Below are 13621 nucleotides of genomic sequence, written 5' to 3'. Positions count from 1 at the left end.
ATTTTCGCATAAGTATTTATAATAATATGTAAGTGAGACAGAGACCCACCAAATAGTGCGACATGCGCTTTAAATATAAGAAGCAACACTTTCTATTTTAATTCGTATCCGTAAGTTTTATTTCCATTTCAATCAGGTTTATATACCTATATATTTTCAAGGCCCTGATACCTGGTATGTAAGCATGTAAGGTTATCCATATTGAACACTTTCTTTTATAATTTTTTACTGAATACAGCATAATACTCGTATTATTTGGTCCAAATACGTTTTTTATCATCTTTAAGATTTCAGAAAGCTGTCATCTCGTCCTGTATTTTTTACATTATTCCCTTTGTGTCATACCTTTCGTACAAACAAGTTTTATATTTTTCTTATAACTTTCTATTTTGTCGCGTAAAATAGGTTAAAAACGTCTTCAGGGAAGTGCAGTTACCCACACACGTTTCTTCAAAAGTAAAACGTTAATATTTATATCTCAACAATTGCCTTGATTCCTTAATAGACTGAAGGTAGTCCTATTAAGAACTTCCTCAATTTATTAATTCGGCTTGCGACAGTATTTTTCGTTGGTATTTATGCAATTGCGAAACATTTTGATAAATTGTACTCTCATTACGTTTTATATGAAAGAAAGACGTAATGTTACAATTTAAGGAAGAATTATTTGTGATTTTTCTTTAAAAATGTATTTAAAAAAATGTTTGCAGAATATTTTCTTTATTTTATAGTATTTAAATAATACAATTTTTGGAAAGTCAGGAATAGACAACAAAACTAAAAAGGATTCGAAAAAAATTAATGCATTTAAGGCACATTGGCGTGAAATTTTGCGTCTATCTCTTAAAAAAGAAGACTAAGGAGATCAAACGTCGAACAAAATTTGCATGAACAGGCATTTAAAATGTTTAGTATACAACAGCATAGTGAATCTGATAATGACATATGGGGCGGAAACATGGATCGTGCAAAAGAAACATGAATCAATGATAAATGTTAACGAGATAAAATACATGAGAAGAATAAAATTTTATGTAATTGAATGAACTATCTTTTAGTAAAGTCGTCCCAGGAACGCAACTCATAAATACTGGCGATATCATTTTAAAGTCTTCTACTTTAAAATGTATAATATACGTCTAAATTGCCAATATAAATGAGTCAGATTAAATAAATTATTAGAAGAATTTTTTTACTTAGCAACAACATTTTTGTTTATTTTAGTAGTATTTTGTATTTTGACAACGAAACCCGATTTGGGCTTCGAAACGTTAATAAAATCATTTTTTTTGGTAAAATTGTGGCTTATTTCCTATTGAAAATAGTTGATTATAAAAATCTTCTTCTTCTTCTTCCTCTTTATAAGCAATTCTGCTTGTTCATTGGCGGATTGATACCTCTATGGAAGGTTGTCGCTCCATCTTTTGCGCGGTCGGCCGATACTTCTTCTGCCGATTGGTGATTTATCTCGTGCTATTTTGACCACACGTGTCTCCCCCATTCTGGTTATATGGTTGTTCCATTCTTTTTTTCTATTTAGTGTCCATTCGTTTATACACTGTACGTTACATTGTCTTCTAATATCTTCGTTCCTCTTTCGATCTCTCAGTGTATTTCCTGTAATTCTTCTCAGTACTCTCATCTCTGCCGTTTCCAGTAGTCTTTGTGTTGTGGCTGTATCGGGTCTTGTTTCTGATGCATATGTCATTATTGGTCTTACACTGGCTTTATAAATTCTTGACTTCATCTCAGGGTTAATATGTCGGTTTCGCCATATAGTGTTATTAAGGCATCCTGCCAATCTATTTGCTTTTTGTACTTGATTTCTCACTTCTTTGTCTAGGTCTCCGTAACTTGACAATGTAATTCCAAGGTATTTTACTTCCATTACTTGTTCAATACTGATACCATCAATTTCTATTTTGCATCTGATTGGTTCTTTACTGATTACTAAAGTTTTAGTTTTTTGAGATGAAATTGTCATATTGAATTCTTTTGCTCTTATGTTAAATCTGTGGACTAATCTTTGCAGACTATCTTCATCTTGGGCTATCAATATTGCGTCGTCTGCGTAGCAGAGTATTTTTACTTCTTTGTTTCCCATTCTATATCCTCTTCCTTTGTTGACGTTTTTGATGATTTCATCCATGATTAAATTGAAAAGCAGAGGACTCAATGAGTCTCCCTGTCTTATTCCGCTGCCTATATCTACAGGTTCTGTAAGTTGTCCATCTATTCTGACTTCCATCTTGTTATTTTGGTAGATGTTCTCAATAGTTTTTATGATATCTAGAGGGATTTCTCTATTATACAGAAGGTGGATTACATCCCTGAGTCTTACTCTGTCAAATGCTTTCTTTAAGTCAATCAGACATAGAAATGCTGGTCTATTATACTCTAGTGATTTCTCAGTAATTTGCTTTATTACGAATATTGCATCTGTACACGATCTTCCAGTACGAAAACCCTGTTGTTCATCTGCTAAACTTATCCTCTGATTCATTACGTCTTGTAAGATTTTAGTTGTAAGTTTTAGGGTAGTATTTAACAAGTTGATACCTCTGTAGTTCTCTGGCTGCTTTTTATCTCCTTTTTTGAATAGTAGGATTAGTTCGCTCGTTCTCCATTCTTCCGGTATTTTACCGTGTTTTATGATTTTGTTAATTAATGTTGTTAATTGTTCTGTCATTGCTGCTCCACAATATTTCACTAGTTCGTTTGGTATTCCATCCTTACCTGCAGCTTTTCTGTTCTTCAGCTTTTCGAGTGTTTTTCGTACTTCCTGTGCACTTATATTAACATCTTCATCTGTAGTAATTTCTGGTGTTTCCGGTTCTAGCATTATTTGTTCTTCTGCATAAAGCTTTTTTAGATAGTCAATCCATGTATCCTTTTCTATGTGTTTTGGTTCTATTAGTTCCTTTACCTCCATTCTTTGACCTCTTATAAAGCGCCATATTTCCTTTTGGAGACCATAGAAATCATGTTCCATTTCTTTCGAAAAACGTTCCCAGTGATCGTTTTTTATTCTTCTTACTACTGAATGTGTTTCGTTTCTTATGTTCTTATAATTATCGTATGCCTCTTGTGTTTTAGTTGACATGTATTTTAGGTAGGCTTTTTTCTTCTCTTTACATTTTTCCTTCACTTCTGTACAAAACCATGGAGTTCTTCGTCTTGGAAGCGATTTATTTTTATTAATGTTTCTTTCACCAAGAACTTCCTTGGCTGAGGCTAAGATATTAGACTTAATTTTTGCCCAGCTTTCTTCGACTCCGTCACTTTCTGTGATATACATGTTATAAAAATGCCACAAGGAAATAGCTTCAGAACAACAATGAGAATAATAGCTGGAGTTACGAAGTTTGATAGATTCGGAAATGAAGATATAAGGAGAGAGCTGGAACAAGAACCGATAATGGGGAAGATCGGAAACAAACTTCAGAAATAACATACCTTAGCAGTGGCCTTGGGTACCAGGTGGTCCGGAGATGGGTTTTGGTGGCGTATTTATATTCAGTTATCCCAAAAACTGCCTAGTAATCGATTTGAATGCATGCAAAGCCGAATTTAAAACTTCAGAAGATTACGTGCCTCAGCAGGACTGTGGGCATTAAGTGGTCCTGGGGTCAGTTCTGATGGCATATTTGTGTTCAGTGCCCCTAAAAAGTCTTCGTGTAATCTGCTTGTATCAAATTAGTGTAGAAATCCCTGGAAACTCCAGAAGATGACGTGACCCTAGACACCGGGTACTCCAGGTGTCTTATGGCGTATTCGTTTTCAGCAAACCCAAAAACCGCCCGAGATTGGCTATAATAATCTATTTGCAATCCCTGATTAATAATCTTGAAGCGCCTAGGCAACCCAAGCTATGAGGCCCCTTAAGAAACCTAGGCTTTTTCCGTTTTTAATAATTTTCACCATTTTTAACCATGTCATTTCGCCCTTAGACCATGAAGACTGATAGACACGCCTTGTACCGAATCGTTGAAGCAAAGACCTTCAGCGAAAGTGACGTCACAATACGGCAAGAACTCGTTTGGATTCTTAGCAAAGCACTAATAAAATTACCCAATTTTAGATTAATTTTAGTATAACTTCAATATTTTGTAAAAAATATTGAAGAAAAATCATTTAGCAAAGTAATTAATAAATATTTTTGACTTAAAGTAAATTATTTTGTAAAAATAAATGTTTTATTTGAAGGTATATCATTGGTACCTATATCTCTTCTTGTTTAATAATCAAAAATAAATTTAAAGGAGAGTAATTTTCTTTTGGGTGCAAGTTTCAGGTTAGGTGAAAAAATATATAGGGAATCTATTAATTAATGACCACAAAACAAAATAGCTTTTGTTAACTTGCTTCTAACTTTTATTACATTATTTGGTTTGTTTCAAAATCATGATCAAACATATTATGTTCTTTGTATTCGTTAAACACAGAACCATGCACGTTTAAGATCAATTTTGTCATTAATTTAGAATCGTTCAATTTTTTTGAATTGTACCTACATAATTCTAATTTCGCTTTCAGCAATTTTGCAAATATGAATGACGTCTTTAGAAGGTTGAATTAAAATTTTTTTGATAATATGCTATAATTTTTGTGTCTTATGAATGGACATTGTAAATTATCACATTCAATTGCACACAAACATAATATTATGTCACAATCTAATGTTTTATTAACTTTATTAACTACAATCCCAGCGATATAGCCAACAACATCACAAACATAAGATGGCTGTTTTTGAAAAACTTTAATTATTTACAGTATATGGTTACTAGTTATTATTTCCCTATTATTTTCATCAGTATGATCAACAGTTTCATTTTCACAGTATTTGTTGTGCTCATTACTAAAAATGTGGAAGGTGCCTGTTCTATACAATTAGCCTGGGTAGATGATGTAACACTTGTGTGCATTAAGAGTCTTTTATATGCATCTTTAAATTGTTTTGCCGTTGGGTTGTTGTTGTAACCTCCATGACTCCTATAATAGAACTAGAGAAAACTTCTAAGTGATCCTGAGAAAGTTTATAGGCCGAAAGACGAAAGATACTTCAGACCTCCATGCATATTATCCTTCACGTAATTTTTCCAAATTCGCATTAGTGACTTTAAATTAATGATCATACCAATAAAACCCGTTTTTCTTTGGCTTAGATGCAGTGGTTCACCAGTGTTGGAATATTTGAGTGAATTAAGATACTTTATAAATTCTTAAGTTTTTTGAAAAATCGCGTGTTTATTATGCTGCTGTAAACTGGATTTTAGGTGTTTTCCCCTTTTTTTTTGTCGTTGCGTACAATTAAATGCTCTGCAAGATCACACCATAATTAAAAAATTAGTGTATTGAAATTTTTTAAATTGGAACACTTCAAAAACTTTACAACGCCTATTATAAGCACTTCTAATCTCTAATACGGCAAACGTTTTCTGCCGTAAACTGACGTCACGCACAGCTGTGTGAATCGTTTTATGTTGGCTTCACTCTTCGAGACGAGAGAATAGCATTGCGGCGTGTCTATCAGTTTTTATGGTCTAAGATTTCGCCTGTTGCGAAATAACCCAGCATGACTCTGTAGCAGAAATAGTTTTCCCTACAAGTCTTGAACTGTGCTTTAAAACATTTGAACTGCTTTAGTTCATCTTTAAGTTCAGATTCAATGTCATAGGATAGTTTTCATGTACTTTTACCCAACACACTGAACAACACCCAAAATACAAAAGACCAAATACTGAGTTTACTGACCCGTACACTGTCAACCGACGACTTTGCTCAGTAATTAGCTTATCGAACATTGGTAGATACGTTTCAATTTTTAACTTTTGTCCACACTGTAAAAAAACTTTTATTGAAATTAGCATCATCGAAATGTATTTTTCTTACTGGTTTTCCTTTACTCGCGTCGGAATATTCAGAGTATTGTAGATCGCAGGTCTTCTGCTCGTAGTAAGCAAAACTATGTCTTTGGGATTAAGAACTCCAAAAGTGAATTTAGAAGTTGAACTGCAGTTTGAAGTTCAATCTCTTCTCTTCTCTCTGTAATGATTTACTGACAGCGTAGACGCGTTCTAAAATTGTTGCCCAAAACTCATTCATTATGAATGTTTCTTTTTTTACATTTCTTTCAACAAACACTTAGCCTCATGAACTGTTTTAACTTTCTGATTAGAGTCTTCAGCAAAAGTATGAACAGCAGATTCAAATCGTTGTAACCTTTAGACAAAGGCCTTGTTGCATGTGCCCTTGCAGACCATCTTGTCCTGCTTATTCTTTTGAGTACTAGATCGTGGCGAATGAGATCGCTTATAATCGCAGATATTTATAGTGGAGTTTCATTTAAGCATTTGATCATAACTTCCCAACGGTGACTAGAGGCTGAAAAAAGTTGTACCTACACGGTCTGAACAAACCCAAAATACGATATTCTGTTTGAGGGAGAATACGTTAGCCAATCTCTTTGAATTTTTGTTCCACTGATATATTTTCGAAAAACCATAGATTTTGAAAAAAATATTGTAATGCCTTCAAAATTTCTTTTTGATGCTGAAAAACTTTCATCATAATTTTTACATTCTGAAGACCTTTCCCGATACAAAATCTCCGTACTTCTTCAGTTATTGTATTCCGTAATCCCAGTGGCGGTTCTAGACCAAAAAACTGGGGGGCAAGTCACAATAGATTTTGAGTGACCGGTTTACTAAAGTGATCATAGTACAAAAGTCCTGTAAAAACTGGGGGGCACCTGCCCCCCATATCCCGGGCTAAAACCGCCACTTCGTAATCCTATGTCGTTTTCCGAATTTAGGACCCAATTATTTATCTTTAACTTCAATTTCTAAGTTAGTTTCGGTTGCTGGTTCTCTAACTTCTTGAACTGGAATAGAACTGTCGTTACATGTTTTTTTTTTCTTCTTCAGTTGCGGAAGCTACTGTATGTTTCACTCAGTTATTTCTGTTTCGTCATGTGCATTTTTATTGGTTGCAGCTTCACTAGCTGAATTTAAGTAAGTTTTGGTTCTGTTTTCGATCTTGCTTAAGGGTCTTTTCTTTCTCCTGCTTTCTCTTGCGTTTTTCTGCTCCACTCTCGAATCGTCTTTCTTATTTTCATCTGTAGTACTGTTCCTATTGGCATTAGCGATTTATTCTCACAATATGGACTTTATATGTGAACAAAAATATGCATTGTAATGTAGTTTTATACGTCCACCATCACTCTTATGGTCTTGCTCGATATTTGAATTTTTCAACATTTATAGTTTTTATTTAATTCTAATTATTATTTTTTCGTTTTGGGCCCTGCGAGGCCCCCTTTGGGACCGAGGTCCCTAGGCAACTGCCCACTTTGCCTGTTGGTTAATCTGGCACTGTCTGTTTGCATCAATTTAATGCTGAAAACCCTCGAAACTCTAGAAGATGACGTGTCGTCACAGTGACAAACGGGGTTCGGTTCTGATGGAGTAAGTAATCTATTTGCATCAATTTAGTGACCCTTCAACCTCCACATGACGTGCCTTAGCAGTGACACTGGGCACCAGGTGCTCCGGAGGTCGGTTCTGATGTCGTAGTCGTATTCAGCGACCCCAAAAGCTGTCGAGTATCAAATTCCGGCTCTTGATATGATTAATTTGACATGTTTATGTACTTTTGGATGCATTTTATGAACTTTAAAATGCAATTATGCATTTCCACCCATTTATCTATACCTAGTAGACTTTTTTCCTGACATCCTAAACACAATGCAAAAAGTTGTAAGTCTCTCGGGGCAGTATTTAAAAATCAATTTATTCTGGTGTTTGTAGTGCTAAATGCCCTGGTCTACTATTAGAATGAACAGCGGTACTAAATATTTCTTTATAAACATCATCAAGTGTTTTAATAATATACAAATTAGGTGGGTTGTGGGTTGCAATTTGAAGATTTAGTTTAAGCGAAAACCAGTTTATTCGTAAAATAATAAATTTTTTGTAATTACAAATTAGTGATTAAAAAGCCACATCTAAGCATCGAGTCAAATTTTGATAAAGAGTCTGATTATACTCCTGTAGTAGCAACTGTACATTCAGGAATTAAGGAAAGAGCCTCTGCCCAAGTTGCACAATTACAAAACCAACTGACAAGCCTTCAGACAAATGGTTGAAGCAAATATTGAACTAAACGTATCATTAAAATTACCAGAATAACTAGAAAAACGAATCCAAAACTTCATAACAACGATTCAAGAAGCTGCATGGAAAACAACTCCTCCACCAACACAAACAAAACAAAAAATTAATTGTCCAATAAATGTCATTGTAAAAAGAAAAATTCATTGAAAAAAGGCATCTGAGTAGAACTTGGAAGAAAACTAGACATCCAGATGATAAGTTAAGGCTCAATAGAGCAGCACGGCAATTGAAGGAACTACTAAAACAACTAAAAATCACAGCGTTCAAGAATACCTAGAAAATTTAACGCCGTCAGATGCCAGCGGTTATGCGCTATGGAAGGCTACTAAACAATTAAAACAACAACATCGTCACATCCCACCAATTAGAAAATTCAAAGGAACGTGGGCCAGAACAAGCAATGAAAAGGCAGAAACTTTCGGCGAAAACCTAGAAGAAGTTTTCTAGAGAAGACACACTACACGTATCACCCAAAGATGTATCACACGTAACACATAGTCAACAATAATCACAGGTGAGGTAACAAAAAAAAAGCACCTGGCTACAACTTAATCACAGATCACAGGTGAGATAATAATCGAAGCAATAAAGCACTGAACCTCGGGAAAAATAGGACAAGAGGGATCTTAATAATTATTTTTGCATTATATTTGTGAACAGGATAGGAAACTTTGTGACCCAGAGCTATGTGATATAATATTGAAAAACTGCATAAAAAAAGCATTTTTAAAGTGCATCTCAAACAGACAATAAAAAAATTCGGAACTCGTCAATATTATCGGCGTTCAATTTTGTTACTCGGGGGTTTTTGGGGTCGCTGAAATCGAATATGACGTCAAAACTTATCTCCGGAGTACCTGTTGCCCAGGGTACCTACTGTGTACCTCGTCTTGTGGAGTTTTCGGCAAGTTCATTAAAAAATTAGTCAAAAATCATTACATGGGAGTTTTTGGGGTCGCTAATGACGGATATGACATCGAAAGTAATTTCCGGAGTACCTGGTGCCCAGGGTACCTAGTGTTTACCTCGTCTTGTGGAGTTTTCGGCAAAAAAAATATTACAAAATTAGTCAAAAATAATTACTCGGGAGTTTTTGGGGTCGCTAACGACAAATATGACATCGGAAGCTATCTACGGAACACCTGGTGCCCAGGGTACCTACTTCTTATGGAGTTTTCGGCAAATTCATTAAAAAATTAGCCAAAAATCATTACTTGGGGGTTTCTGGGTCGCTGATGACGAATATGACATCGGAAGTGATCTACGGAGTACTTGGTACCCAGGGTACCTACTTTTTATCTCATTTTCTGGAGTTTTTGGCAAATTCATTAAAAAATTGGTCAAAATTCATTAATCAGGTGTTTTTGGGGTCTCTGACGACGAATGTGACATCGGAAGTGATCTACGGTGTACCTGGTGCCCAGGGTACCTTCTGTTTATCTCGTGACTAATGATTTTTGCATAATTTTTTAGTGAATTTGCCGAAAACTCCATAACACGAGGTAAACAGTAGGTGCCCTGGGTACCAGGTAGTCCGTAGATCACTTCCGATGTCATATTCGTCGTCAGCGACACAAAAACCCACCTAGTAATGATTTTTGGCTAATTTTTTATTGAATTTACCGAAAACTCCATAAGAAGTAGGTACCCTGGGCACCAGATATTCCGAAGACCGCTTCCGATGTCATATTCGTCGTTAGCGACCCCAAAAATCCCCGAGTAATTATTGTTGACTAATTTTTTAATAAATTTTTTGCCGAAAACTCCACAAGAGAGGTAAACAGTATGTACCCTGAGCACCAGGTACTCCAAAAATCACTTCCGATGCCATATTCTTCGTTAGCGGCCCCCAAAAACCCCCCGAGTAATGATTTTTGAATAATTTTTAATGAATTTGCCGAAAACTTCATAAGACGAGGTAAACAATAGGTACGCTGGGCACCAGGTACTCCGGAGATCACTTTTGACGTCATATTCGTTTTCAGAGACCCCAAAAACCCCTGAGTAACAAAACTGAAGTTATTTTCGCCGATAATTGACGAGTTCTGAATTTTATTTTGTCTTATAAAATCCTTTATAAAAGGTATATTTGTTAAAATGGTATTTGGTATTTTTTTCGTCTGTTTGAGATGCACTTTAAGAATGCATTTTTTGTATGCAATTTTTCAATATGATATCATGGCTCTGGGTCACAAAGTTTCCTGGAGCATTCACGAATCGAATGCAACAAGAATTATTAAGATCCGTCTTGTCCTTTTTTTCGGAGGTAAGGCCGACTTTAGCGCTTTATTGCTTCGTCTATAAATAAAAATCTACCTCCCAAAGCATTTAAAATGCTAACTCAAGTGTGTAATACGGTATTAATGCTAAAACACTTTCTAATCCAATGGAAAATTGCGGAAATTATCCTTATACAAAAACCAGGAAAACCTCCAAATGAATCCACTTCATATCGACCAACTAGTTTAATGCCAGTAATGTCTAAGATCATGGAAAAAATAATAGTATGGTATAACTGGACCCAAACCCAGACATCCAAAGTGAAAGTTATCCTTACAGAAGAGTAAAGAATGTTGTTACAATAGCTAAGTTAATATGTGTATACATATACATACAGTAATTTAATATTAACCCTATAGAGATGTGTGGTGCTGGTCACAATCTCTTCATGTCATTATTTCACAGCTGAAATATAAAATGTGCCAATTATACAGGGTGTCCCGAAAAGATTGGTCATAAATTATATCACATATTCTGGGGTCAAAAATAGTTCGATTGAACCTAACTTACCTTAGTACAAATGTGCTCATAAAAAAAGTTACAGCCCTTTAAAATTACAAAATGAAAATCGATTTTTTTAATATATATCGAAAACTATTAGAGATTTTTATTTAACAATGGACATGTATTATTCTTGTGGCAGGAAGATCTTAAAACAAAATTATAGTGAAGTTTGTCCACCCCATAAAAATTTTATGGGGGTTTTGTTCCCTTAAACCCCCCAAACTTTTGTGTATGTCACAATTAACTCATTTTTGTGATACCATTAGTTAAACAGAACGCTTTAAAACTTTTTTGCCTCGTAGTATTTTTTCGATAATCCAGTTTTATCGAGATGCGGCTTCTTTTTTAATATATTTACATAAAAATTTTATGGGGGTTTTGTTCTTTTAAAGCCCCCAAACGTTTGTGTACGTTCTAATTAAACTATTATTGTGGTACCATTAGTTAAACACAGTGTTTTTAAAACTTTTTTGCCTCTTAGTCTTTTTTTGGCAAGTCACCTTTTATCGAGACGTGGCTTCTTTTTCAAAATATACCTAAAAATGCAAATTATAAATAAATTTTCAGATTATTAACAGGTCTCTATAATCGTACTTAACCATATACAGATATGTGGTGGATTCGACAAATATTCAAAATATGTCGATAAACACTGGCTTATCGAAAAAGTAATAGGAGGCAAAAAAGTTTTAAAAACATTGTGTTTAACTAATGATGCCACAATAATAATTTAATTGGAACGTACACAAAAGTTTGGGGGGGATTAAAGGAACAAAACCCCCATAAAATTTTTATGGGGTGCACAAATTTCACTTTAATTTTTTTATAAGATCTCGCTGCCATAAGAATACCACATGTCCATTTTCAATAAAAAATCTCTAAGAGTTTTCGATAAACGAAAAAAAATCAATTTTTATTTTGTAACTTCAAGGGGCTGTAACTTTTTTTGTGTGTACTATTGTATATAGGTAAGTGAGGTTCAATCAACTTATTTTTGCCCCCAGAATCTGTGGTATAATTTAAGACCAATCTTTTCGGGACACCCTATATATTATAATATAACAGATTGCCTAATAAACATTAAATATAAAAAAGCCACATGCGTATTTGTTAACAAATAAATGTAAATAACTATCGATAATATGCGAATTTAATAAACTTTGTACAATTGCTTTTATAGGCTTTTAAGTATATTAGTTAAACAACTCTATTAATTAAAACTTTTTTGTTTCCCATTGCGTTAACTGCATACTCCGAGTCTAAAATTATCGCCTAATCGAAAGCAGGTCACCAGAGTTTGTTTTCGTTGTGATTGTTCGGGAAGCGGGTAAGTGATGCTCGTATCTTTATTTTCTAAATGGAATACGTTTCCTGGTGTACCTTACATTGTTATTGGAAGAATTTTTATGTTTGTAACACAGTGAAACTGTAGCTATGATGCAGCTTTTAGTAACTCACAGCACCATTATAAATTAAAAAGGTCTTATAGAGATTCTGAAACGAAATACACAAGATAATATTATTAATGAAATATTTAACAAATACAAATTTAACCCAATTTTATTCTCTCCTCAAATTAAAATCTCTGACTCGATAAAAACAATATCAATTTTTAGAATTCCAAGATTTTTTTCCTCAGCTCGGTATCTCGCGCAAAGTTTATATAATACAGCTAGGTACTCGTTCCAGACAGAAATTGGAATCTATTCGGACACAAGGAGTTTGTACTTCTCGACTTGATCTCGTTTTCGTCTCACACGAATCTGCTTCCACGGTCACCAATTTAACACACTTTACACAAAAATACTACTTTCAAACTGGACTGATTGCTTTGGATGGTAATTACACAATGAATTCCTTTTTCTCTCATCAATTTGAAACTCACCACTCTATTCTCCTTCCATCGGTATCCTAGCCAATCACAAGTATTCTCCACACATCATATTCCTACTCTTTTTCTTAAGAACAAATAATATTTTATACTCTTTCTTGTCAATTTCCAGGAGATATTAAAATTAATTTTATTTACAATCTAGAAAAACCCTCTATTCTGAACTAAACAGCAATGTTTACTATCCGTTTCTTTCTGGGAAACCATTTAGAAAACACTGTCAATGGAATACAATGTATACCGAGGTGTACATTAACTTTCTAAACAACCGTTTGTAGTCCGTTCTCTTGAAATGTATAAATTGTTCGTAGAAACTTTACCACTAAAATTTTTCTTTTCCGCGAAACACTTCTTACTACTAAATTATTTTATTTACAAAATTTGACCATGTACAGGGTCATGAAAATTTACGGTCTCGTGGTCTTTGACATAAATTAATTTTTTAAATTCTCCACATAAAAATTATTTAACAACATTTAGTCTTACTTTCATTGACTATGATCCCCGTCTTCTCTGAGTCCTTATCGAACCTGACAAAAGTCTTCTTCATCCTAACTAAAATAAGTTTGAATATATATAAACAAATTCATATCAATCATCTTTGAAAATAATTATACAGTGCATTTGTAAAGTGTGGAAACGGTCTATTATCTCATGACTTAATTATTTTCAAAGTTAAAGCTCTGACAGGTCGATTTTTATTTTTAAATTATGAATTTTTGACGTATAGTACATAATAGTAACGTCATCGATTTGGGCGTAATGACGT

The 13621-nt window shown here is 34.2% G+C and overlaps 1 protein-coding gene across 2 annotated transcripts in view; it reads left to right on the top strand.

Moving 5' to 3' along the window:
- The window catches only part of LOC114331819 (protein croquemort), a 317116-nt gene that overhangs the window by 21209 nt on the left and 282286 nt on the right, over nucleotides 1–13621 (top strand). Inside the window, exon 1 of one of the 2 annotated variants that reach the window (XM_050643841.1) lies at nucleotides 12270–12288. The exons of the other annotated variant lie outside the window; for it this stretch is intronic. The gene's annotated coding sequence lies outside the window, so the exon portion shown is untranslated. Of the gene's footprint in view, nucleotides 1–12269; nucleotides 12289–13621 lie in introns of those variants that run through there. 2 annotated transcript variants of the gene reach the window in all.

The sequence above is a fragment of the Diabrotica virgifera genome, chromosome 2 (assembly GCF_917563875.1).
Source record: "Diabrotica virgifera virgifera chromosome 2, PGI_DIABVI_V3a".
NCBI classification, from domain to species: Eukaryota; Metazoa; Arthropoda; class Insecta; order Coleoptera; family Chrysomelidae; genus Diabrotica; species Diabrotica virgifera.
The sequence above is the reverse complement of the archived record's forward strand: the minus strand, read 5'-3'. Positions and strand labels throughout refer to the sequence as shown.